This window comes from Bos indicus, chromosome 29 (genome assembly GCF_029378745.1).
Source record: "Bos indicus isolate NIAB-ARS_2022 breed Sahiwal x Tharparkar chromosome 29, NIAB-ARS_B.indTharparkar_mat_pri_1.0, whole genome shotgun sequence".
NCBI classification, from domain to species: Eukaryota; Metazoa; Chordata; class Mammalia; order Artiodactyla; family Bovidae; genus Bos; species Bos indicus.
This window is the reverse complement of record NC_091788.1, coordinates 12,194,902-12,205,898: the sequence shown is the minus strand read 5'-3', so window position 1 is coordinate 12,205,898 and position 10,997 is coordinate 12,194,902. Positions and strand designations below refer to the sequence as shown.

Here is a 10,997-nt window from a genome sequence, read left to right as displayed (position 1 = left end):
TAAAACTCAACATTCAAAAAACTAAGATCATGGTATCTGGTCCCATTTCATCATGGCAAATAGGGAAACAGTGGTAACAGTGAGAGACTTTATTTTTTTGGGCTCCAAAATCATTGCAGATGGTGACTGAAACCTAGAAATTAAAAGACGCTTGCTCCGTGGAAGAAAAGTTATGACAAACCTAGACAGCATACTAAAAAGTGGAGACATTACTTTGCCGACAATGGTCTGTACAGTCAAAGCTATGTTCTTCCCAGTAGTCATGTGTGGATGTGGGAATTGGACCGCAAAGAAGACTGAACGCTGAAGAATTGATCCTTCTGAGCGGTGGTGTTGGAGAAGAGTCTTCAGAGTCCCTTGGATAGCAAGGAGATCAAACCAGACAATCCTAAAGGAAACCAATCCTGAATATTCATTGGAACACCTGATGTTAAAGCTGAAACTCAATACTTTGGCCACCTGATGTGAAGAACTGACTCATCAGAAAAGACGCTGGTGCTGGGAAAGACTGAAAGGCAGGAGGAAAAGGGGCCGACAGAGGATGAGATGGTTGAGTGGCATCACCAACTCAATGGACCTGAGTGTGAGCAAGCTCTGAAAGTTGGTGATGGACAGGAAGCCTGGTGGTGTAGTTAATATGGTCCCAAAGAGTCAGACACGACTGAGCAACTGAGCTTAATATCTATCTATCTATAAATATATAATATATATAGAGAAAGACAGAATCTGTGAGAGAGAGAGAGAAACAGAGAGAGATACAAGGGCTTCCCTGGTGGCTCAGATGGTAAATAATCCTCCTGCAACGTGGTAGACCTGGGTTTGATCCCTGAGCTGGGAAGATCCCCTGAGAAGGGAATGGCAACCCACTCCAGTATTTTTGCCTGGAGAATTACATGGACTGTGGAGCCTGACTAGCTACAGTACATGTGGTTGCAAAGAGTCAGACACATCTGAGTGACTAAGCACAGCACAGCACACGTATATATATGTGTGTGTATATAGTGTGTTAATGATATTGAATAAGCAGTATTTAAGGGATGTACCAGAAAATACCTGGAAAAGGGAAAGGCTACCCACACCAATATTCTGGCCTGGAGAATTCCATGGACTGTAGACTCTATGGGGTAGCAAAGAGTCGGACACAACTGAGAGACTTTCACTTCACTTCACCAGAAAATAGCATGTTACTTTTGCTTTCCTACTATGCCCATAAAATTTATGGAATTCATTGATTTGATAGGTATTACCAGCCATATTCTATGTCAGACAATAGGGATGCTTCTTAAGTGGAGTCTGGGGCAATCCATGGCTTACCCCTTTTAAGTAAAGAAGGCCTGGGGTCACTCTAAGTGCCTTTGCAGAGAAAATTCAGTACATGCACAGGCCCGTGGACGGAGTCCCACACCCATGGGTCTGGCCATTCCTTTTGTTACAACAAGGGAACACCTCTGCGTGGATTGTCAGTAGAGAAGCGCAGTCCTGAAGACCCCATCTCCCACAGTGGCAGCCATGTGGGTGATGCCACGTTGTATGTGCCAAGTTGCTAAATATTTTGCACGTGACTGGAGGGAAAGTAAAAGCCAGGGTGTCTAGGGTGAAATTGAGAGCAGGGAAGAGGCCAGTGAGACAGGCAGGGGCCAGACCGTGTGAAACTTTGTAGGCCACGACAAGAATTTTGAATTTTAAGAACAACAGAAAATCATTGAAAGGATAAGAAAAGGGGAAAAATGACATGATCAGAAATGCTTTTTGAAAGGCTCACTCTTCTTAAAGTCTGGAATTTGTATGTGATGAGGGATGTATGTGTGTCCGGACAGTCGGTAGGAGAAAAGGATTCCTAGGGCAGAGCTGGGCCCTGCTGAATCCCTAGGCTCTGGTGGGTGGGCTGGGGGTCAGCCTGGATGGTGGGCTCTGATGCTGAGGCAGAAGAAAAGTCTATTCACTGGCTACAGTGCTTTTTATTTGAGGGGGGGTCCCTGAGCAAGAGGGCTTCCCAGGTGGATCAGCAGGAAAGAATCCGTCTGCCAATGCAGGAGACACAGAAGTCGCGAGTTCAATCCCTGGGTGGGGAAGATCACCTTGAGGAGGAAAGGGCAACCCACTCCACTATTCTTGCCTAGGAAATCCCATGGACAGAGGGGCCTAGTGGGCTACAGCCCACATGGGGTCACAAAGAGTCGGGCAAGACTGAGCAAGAAGTCAGAAGATGAGGTAGTTAGGTAGCATCACTGACTCAATCGACATGAATCTGAGCAAACTCTGGGAGAAGGTGGTGGACAGAGGAGCCTGGCATGCTGCAGTCCTTGGGATCGCAGAGTGTGACATGACGTTGTGACTGAATAACAACTGAGCAAGAAAAGTGTGGCTCTGAGTTGGGCAGGCAGACAAGTCCAGTAAGGTGGGGAGACGCCTGAGGGGGTTCCAAAATTGAGAGGCAAAAGCCAGAGCCTGAAGAGTCAGTGAATCTAGACAGAGCGGGGGTCAGCGAAGACAGCAATGCCTGCAGCAGGCACAGAGGCCTGGGGAGGCAGCCTCTGTGTGAGTTCTGGGCCAGAAACCTGAATTTAACTGGTCAGGATTAAGGTTAAGAAGTCTTCATCTTTCCAGAAGCATCATCTACTCCACTTGGTTAGATTTCACTTGTAAGTTTTTTAATAGGGTGCCCTGGTTGATACAGGACTCGGAAGTTTCTGAAACCCTGATGAGAAGCAGGCGGTCAGTGTGGGGATGCAGGGAAGTTACATATTTTCTGATGTCTTGTATTAAAGAATAGTTGATTTACAATTTTTCAAGTGTATAACAAAGTGATTCCATTTTATATATACATATATATATGTACATGTATATATACATGTTTATATATATATATACGTTTATATATATATATTCAGATTCTTGCCCATTGTACATTATTACAAATAGTTCCCTGTAGCACACAATAAATCCCAGCTGTTCATTTTATATTTAGTAGTGTATGTACTTGGTGTATGTGTGTGCTCAGTCGTGTCTGACTCTTTTACGACCCCGTGGACTGTAGCCCGCCAGGCTCCTCTGTCCATGGGATTTCCCAGGCAAGAATACTAGAGAGGGTTGCCATTTCCTTCTCCAGGGGACCTTCGAACCCCCTATGTCTTGTATCTCCTGCTTTGGCAGGCAGATTCTTTACCCCTGAGCCACCAAGGAAGCTCATCATTTTCACCACTATACCTCTAATCCATGGAACTGTCTTGTTTAGGGTAAGACAATATATTTTTCATATTTTTCTACATATATTTTTAAAATTATTTTCTCCATCATTTCCTCTCTTTTTTCTTTCCCCACCAAAATAAGTATAGTAATACTGGAGGCCATGCTCCATTGGATTTGATCCTCATCTTTCTCACTGACCAAAATGTGGATTCAATACAAAAGAACTGATCATTAATTCTTCATTTATTAGAAGGTATCTGTAGCTGATTCATAGAGCAACACAGCAGACTTCTCAGACAAGGTACATTGGTTTGTAAATCCCTTAATCTCAGGAAGACATTTTTAATTACCGTGGGATACAATGAGCTGGAAACAGAAAATCACCATTAGAAATATTATTCACGGTCCACAGACATTGGCAGAGTCCATATCCTGTCCCTGCTTGAATCGCTTGTTGGCATGCTTAGATGAGCAGAGCTAGGAGGGCGCTGCCAGCTGCCCAAATGCTGGCCCAGGCCCTTCCCAAAGGAGGCCTCTCTCCAGGAATCATTTCTTTTGTTTAAGAAACTATTATGAATCTCAAGATCTTAGATCCAAACAATTCCTCATACAGAATTCAGTGAGCCACATGATCCCTAATGGACATTTATCATTTAGCTGCTGTGTCCAAATATCCTTCTTTGGGGGCAATCCAAGACTGGAAGGAGGTACAGTCTTGTCCCCCCTAGAAAGGTGTGGGGGGGCGCAGCTAGAGTACGGTGCCCAGGCAGATATGCCTGCTGGGAACTCGGAACCTCCACAATACATGGAGAGAGAGTGAGATGCTTTCAAGCACCCCCAGGATTGTGGCTGGGCTGTCAGTGACCTGTGATAGTGACCTCAAAAACAGCATCCTTAACAGACTGACCTTCAACAGAATTTCCTTCCTGGCTTCTGAGCTTGGTTCCCCAGTCTTCCTGGGATTCAGGGAGTTATCTGTTCGTTCCCTAATAAATTCCTTTTCCATTTAAGTCACTTAGATGTCTGTTGTCTGGAACTCTTGCTGGTAAATCCAGTATGGCACTCCCAGCAGGCACGTTCCTAGAGTAGTTAGCATCACAGGCAAGGAAGCTGGTTGTGACAGAAGGAGATCCATGCCTGGCATCTCAAGTTGGAAACCATGGAACTGTTCAGTTTCCTCCTGTATAAACTGCTATCATGCCCACCCTCCCACCTATCCTGAAGGGGTGCTGTGAGAATCAGATGTGATAATGTCCACAGGAAGGAACTTGGTACATGAAAATGGTGATGCTGATACAAAGGATATGAGGGCTCAGCTAGCAAAATAGGTAGAGCAGAGGTCCCCAAACTTTTTGGCACCAGGGACCAGTTTCGTGGAAGACAATTATTCCACAGACAGGGGAAGGGTGGTTTGGGGATGATTAGAGCATATTACATCTATTGTGCTCTTTTTTCTATTATTATTATTACGTTGTGATAATGCACTAATGCGAGCAATGGGATGGGGAGTGGCTGTAAATAACAGATCTTCGCTCACGTGCCAGCTGCTCACCGCTGTTGTAGATCCTGGTTCCTAACAGGCCAGGGACAAATACCTATCTGTGGTCCAGGGGCTGGAGGCAAAAACAAATTGGAGCTAAAACTCAGTCTTTCAGTTAAGAATCACCCTTCCTCTCAACTTAAGAGGTCTCCCCAAGGGTTCCTCTTTATTAGGGGTCAGCTGTGATAGGGCATTTTCAACGTGTGTGTGAAGAAGGCTCAGGATCAAGTGTTGCTTCACACTTTGAGGCTTGTATCACCTAAGCAGGGTTCTTTATCACTTAATAGCTTTTTGGAAGAAGAGTATATTTTACAAACAGATTTTTAAACAAACATTATAGTATTTGGGTTTCCCAGGTGGTGGAGTGGTAAAGAGTTTGCCTGCAATGCAGCAGACACAGGAGACCTGGGTTCTATCCTTGGGTCAGAAAGATCCCCTGGAGAAGGGAAGGGCTATGTACTCCAGTATTCTTGTCTGGAATATTCCACAGACAGAGGAGCTTGGCTGGCTATAGTCCATAGGGTCACAAAGAGTCAGACATGACTGAGCGACTGAGCATGCACTCATGATAGCATTTAGTATGTAATAGAATGTTTATTTAATATTTGTCAGATCTATGGGAGTTCATATTAGTCAAGTAGGAAAGAATCTGTCTAAAAGAATTAAGATAGTCTGAGTCTTCAGGACAGAAGGGGTTCTGGGGCCAAGGGTTCAGATGAATACAGCTGAGAAGAGCCCTAGGAGTCTCAGCACCTTTGGACAAGCGGGCAAAGATGAGTCTTTCATTCATTCAGTAACTGTGCCCGGGAGCCACATTCTGTGTTAATCAGTGGGATGAAGAGATGCTAACACAGTCAGTCCCTGCCCTCAGGGGAAGCTTCAGAGGCTCTCGAGGTAGGTTTCAGTCTCCTCAACTTTAGTCTCTATGTGTACAGTGGCTTCCTGTGGTAGCTCATATTTCTCCTTGCAAATAGCTTATTATTTCAGGCATTTATATTTTTCTCACTAACTGGACTTAAGAGCACAGACAGCCTCAGACATAAACAAACTGCCAAGTTTTCTTTCTGAAGGTTTGTTGCTGTTGTTCATTGCTAAGTTGTGTCCGACTCTTTGTGAGCCCATAGACTGCTGCACACCAGGCTTCCCTGTCCTTCAGTATCTCCCAGAGTTTGCCCAAACTTAAGTCCATTCTGAAGGCTGGCCTTGCAGAAAAGAGGATAGTGTGGAAATCAGAAGCCATGGTCATTCAAATGCCACTGTCATTGCTTATTATCTGTGTGATTTAGGGCAAATTATTGAGTATCTGCGAGCCTTCATCCCAACAGGGTTTTGTTAGGGATTAGTGAAATCATCATGTGATTTCAGCACAATACTTGGTGCTAAGCAAATAGTCAAAAATATTAAGCATTTTATTCCTAATTTTCCACACTTCCTGCTTTCCTGGAGTCGTGTTTGTCAGGGAGCTTTTCCTCCAGAAGCCTTCCCACACCCCACGCTGGGCTAATGACAGCCTCTCCTTTGTGTCCATGTGGTCCCCAGAATTTATCCTTTATACTTTTCATGTTTTTTTTCTTCTTCTGGAAATAATCTGTTTATGTGTTGGTCTTCCCTTGAGAGGCTATACATTTGCTAAGAGCACACATATTTTTTGGTCTAGTAGTTTCTGCTGCTTAGTGGATGCTTAGGAAATGTCTATGGATTGGTTTTTGGCAAATAGGCTAATAAATTATGTATGTATGTAAGATGTATGTAAGAACTTCCTTCATCTAATGCTCCATGGGGCCCCCTCTGATTTCCCCTGTTGTTTGAGGGAGATCTTTCCAGATGCATGGGGCTTCCCTTGTGGCTCAGCTGGTAAAGAATCTGCCTGCAATGGGGGAGACCTGGGTTCAATCCCTGGGTTGGGAAGATCCACTGGAGAAGGGAAAGGCTACCTACTCCAGTATCCTGGCCTGGAGAATTCCATGGACTGTATAGTCCATGGGGTCTCAAAGAGTCAGACACGACTGAACAACTTTCACTTTCACTTTCTAGATGGATAGGAATAATTACTCCATCTTAGATTTTTGGTTTGCATCCCACTCCATCCCCTGAGTTCTGCAAATAATATTTTAATGTGAAAATGTTACTTCTCCCAAATAAAACACCTGCATGAGTATTCCCAGAGATTAGTTTAAGGCTGAATTTCTAAAAGTATTTCCAGTTACATAGTAATTTATATTCCAGGGGAGGAAAAGATTCTTTAGTTAAGTAAGGATTCTTTTGGAGAAGGCAATGGCACCCCACTCCAGTGTTCTTGCTTGGAGAATCCCAGGGACGGGGGAGCCTGGTGGGCTGCCGTCTCTGGGGTCGCACAGAGTCGGACACGACTGAAGCGACTTAGCAGCAGCAGCAGCAGCAGCAGCAGCATTTCTTTATTTGCTGTAGAACTTCTCAGATCTTTTATTTGATTATGAACCTTTTTTCTTTTTCATGGAGTGTTTCACAGATCTGGTATTAGGTGGAACACACATGTAGAAATATCACTTTGATAAAAGCTGGAATTGGTATCACTAAACTGAATTTCAAACTTTTGAAAGCTGCTTAACATTGAGTCCTTGAGTGGTTGTCCTGTGGGTTATCTATTAGAGGTCTGATTTTACATGTTTCCCCATGTACTATTTTTGCAGCAGGTCTTCAAGTAGTGAGATACACACACACACACACACACACACACATATATATATAGAGAGATGGGCTTTTCTGGTGTCTCAGATGGTGAAGAATCTGCCTGCAAGGCAGGAGACCCAGGTTTGATTCCTGAGTCAGGAAGATCCCTGGAGAAGGGAATGGTTCCCACTCTAGTATTCTTGCCTGGAAAATTCAATGGACAGAGGATCCTGGCGGGCTACACTCCATGGGATCGCAAAGAGTTGGACACAAGTGAGCTACTAACACCACCATCACCATATATATATGTATATAGTGTGTTAATGGTATTGAATAAGCAGTGTTTAAGGGATGTACCAAAAAATAGCATGTTACTTTTGCTTTCTTACTATGCCCACAAAGTATACGGAATTTATTCATTTGACAGGTATTACCAGCCATATTCTATGTCAGACAATAGGGGTGCTTCTTAAGCAGAGTCTGGGGCAATCCATGGCTTACCCCTTTTGGGTAATAGAAGGCTTGGGTTCACTCTAAGAGCCTTTACAGAGAAAATTCAGTACATGCACAGGCCCATGGAGGAAGTTGCACACCCATCGGTTTGGCCATTCCTTTTGTTACAGCACAGAAACACCTCACCTTGTCAGTAGAGAAAAGCTCTTCTGAGCCCTCTCGGGTGACCCACACTGTGGGTCCTGGGAGACCGCATCTCCCACAGTGGCAGCTATGGCGCTGTAGTCCTTCATCCTGTGGGTGATGCCACGTTGCTAAATATTTTACACATGACTGAGGGAAAGCAAAAGCCAGGGTGTCCAGGGTGAAATTGAGAGCAGGGACGAGGCCAGTAAGGCAGGCTGGGGCCAGACCCTGTGAAACCTTGTAGGACACAACAAGAATTTTGAATTTTATCTTAAGAACAACAGAAAGCCATTGAAAGTTTAAGAAAAGGGGAAAAACGACATGATCAGAAATGCTTTTTGAAAGGCTCACTCTTCTTAAAGTCTGGAATTTGTATGTGATGAGGGATGTATGTGTGTCCAGACAGTCGGTAGGAGAAAAGGATTCCTAGGGCAGAGCTGGGCCCCGCTGAATCCCTAGGCTCTGGTGGGTGGGCTGGGGGTCAGCCTGGATGGTGGGCTCTGACGCTGAGGCAGAGGGAAAGTCTGCTCACTGGCCACAGTGCTTTTTATTTGAGGGCGGGGGGTGCGGCGGGGAGGGGGTCCCTGAGCAAGAAGTCAGAGGATGAGATGGTTAGGTAGCATCATTGCCTCAGTGGACGTGAATCTCAGCAAACTCTGGGAGATAGTGGTGGACAGAGGAGCCTAGCATGCTGCAGTCCATGAGGTCAAAGAGTCAGACATAACTTAGCAACTGAACAACAACTGAGCAAGGAAAGTGTGTGTTCTGAGTTCGGCAGGCAGACAAGTCCAGTAAGGTGGGGAGATGCCTGAGGGGCTCCAAAATTGAGAAACAAAGCCAGAGCCTGAAGAGTCGGTGAATCTAGACAGAGCGGGGGTCAGCGAAGACAGCAATGCCTGCAACAGGCACAGAGGCCTGGGGAGGCAGCCATCGTGTGGGTTCTGGGCCAGAAACCTGAAGTTAACTGGTCAGGGCTAAGGTAAAAAGTCTTTTTTCAGAAACATTACCTTGTTGCACTTTTGTTTGGGGAGGTGGAGCAGGCAGAGCTCAACCAGGAAACAAAAGCAGACAAACCCCATCCGAGGCCAGGATAACCACAGCTGGGACTGAGGCTTGTCTCTGAGGGAAGGGCGGGGCTTTTATCGGGGTTTGGGGACTCCTCGTGTTGAAGATGAGAAGAAGGAAGCTAAATGTTGGAGACTCTGCAAAATTTCTAGTTTAAGCTGTTGTGCTTTTGGAAAAAGGTGAGTGCAGCTCAGAGTTGAGAGATGGTGCCTGTCCCCACCTCTGCACCCCACCCCGGACCTCAGAACCTCTCTGGAAGGCAGATGCACTGGGAAACAGTCCCTTAAACGGAAGCCCTCAGGGACTGCCAATGATGAAAATGTGGATCCTCCTTGGGGCTGGGGACAGAGCTGGAGGGGAAGGACACGGCCCATAGGGCAGGGTCACTGGACGGGAGGGGGCTGGGAAGCTTCTAAGAGGACCACTTCAGGGCACCACACAAATAATGTGAGACTTTATTTTAGTTTTATTATTTTTTTTGTGAGAGGCAGGGGGAGGGCTGGATTTCAGGTGTAATACTGGAAGGAATTGAGTTGTTACTTGATAAATACAAAGGTGACATTATCAGTACCCTTGCATGGTGAAGAGTGTATATCGTGCTTGAATTCCACTTGAGTCCCTTGACAGTAAGGATTTAGCAAACAAAGCCCTTCCCTTCTGCACGGCTCTAAACATGAAGACAGGAAGGAAACCTAAGCATTAACGCAATGCCCAGGTGAGCTGTGACTCTTTTTTCACTCTTCCTAAATCCACCATGCAATTTCAGTTTGAAAATTCACAACAACCTATTCTACTTTCAGGACAACAGCTGCCACATTTCACTTTTATTCCCAACCACGGATCTTGGAACAGTGAGTTAAACACTTCACGTCCATCAAGAGTGAGCTTTGGAGTTGGTGGGGTCAGCTAGGTTGATCGCTTTTAGACTCCTGAGGATTGAACAAACTAAAATTGCTTGGTGAGATAGGAAAGAGCCTCTTTATAGAGTATTGCTTCTGTGTGCTCTGCTCCACATATATATTTTTTCATAACAAAGCACTGAAACAAACAATAACAGAGGCATTTCTGTCTTTCCCTCTGCAGAAAGAATGCCTGAGGAGGCTACTGCACTAGTTAACATGATTGCATGCTGAATGCCCTAAATTCTCCACCACAAAAAACCTCAAGAAGATGGTTCGATTATTGGATAAGCCTTTCTATAATAAATCCTGGAGAGATAGAAAATATAAAGGAGAAATTAGAGAGAGAAGATCACTCACAATATGTGTATGGAATGCAGCCTGAGGAGATGATTTCCTTCAGCATCTTAACTACTTAGTTCTGGCGGGGAGGAGGAAGCGCAGGATAAATTCCTGCAATGGAGCTTGGGAATCCTCCGTCTTCAGCTTGCAAAGTGTTTAGACAATGTAAGGACACTAGATGGCGCCCGTAATCTTAAAACATAGTCAACAGCTAGTTTTTTTTTCTTTATAGGCACCCGCTGGCGCTAATGGTTAAGAATCCGCCTGCCAATGCAGGAGATGTGAGAGACCTGGGTTCGATCCCTGAGTGGGGAAGATCCCCTGGCGGAGGGCACGGCAACCCACTCCAGTATCCTTGCCTGGAGAATCCCATGGACAGAGGAGCCTGGCAGGCTACAGTCTATGGGATCACAAAGAGTTAGACATGACTGAAGTGACTTAGCATGCACATATGACTACCTTGTCACAAAATAGTTGATTATTGAAACTATATACATATCTGCTCAAACATTTCCCATTACTGATATCCTGTGAGGTGCTCCTTAAGTAATGGTTTGGTGGTCAAATACGTTTGGGAAAAGCAATATATTTTATTGGTCTCTAAGGAGGTTCCCCTCCAGTACTCTTGCCTGGAAAATCCCATGCATGGAGGAGCCTGGTGGGCTACAGTCCAT

General features: G+C 45.1%; 1 protein-coding gene across 14 annotated transcripts in view; it reads right to left on the bottom strand.

Moving 5' to 3' along the window:
• DLG2 (discs large MAGUK scaffold protein 2) overlaps window positions 1-10,997 on the bottom strand; it is a 2,332,068-nt gene that overhangs the window by 402,388 nt on the left and 1,918,683 nt on the right. The window lies entirely within an intron of this gene.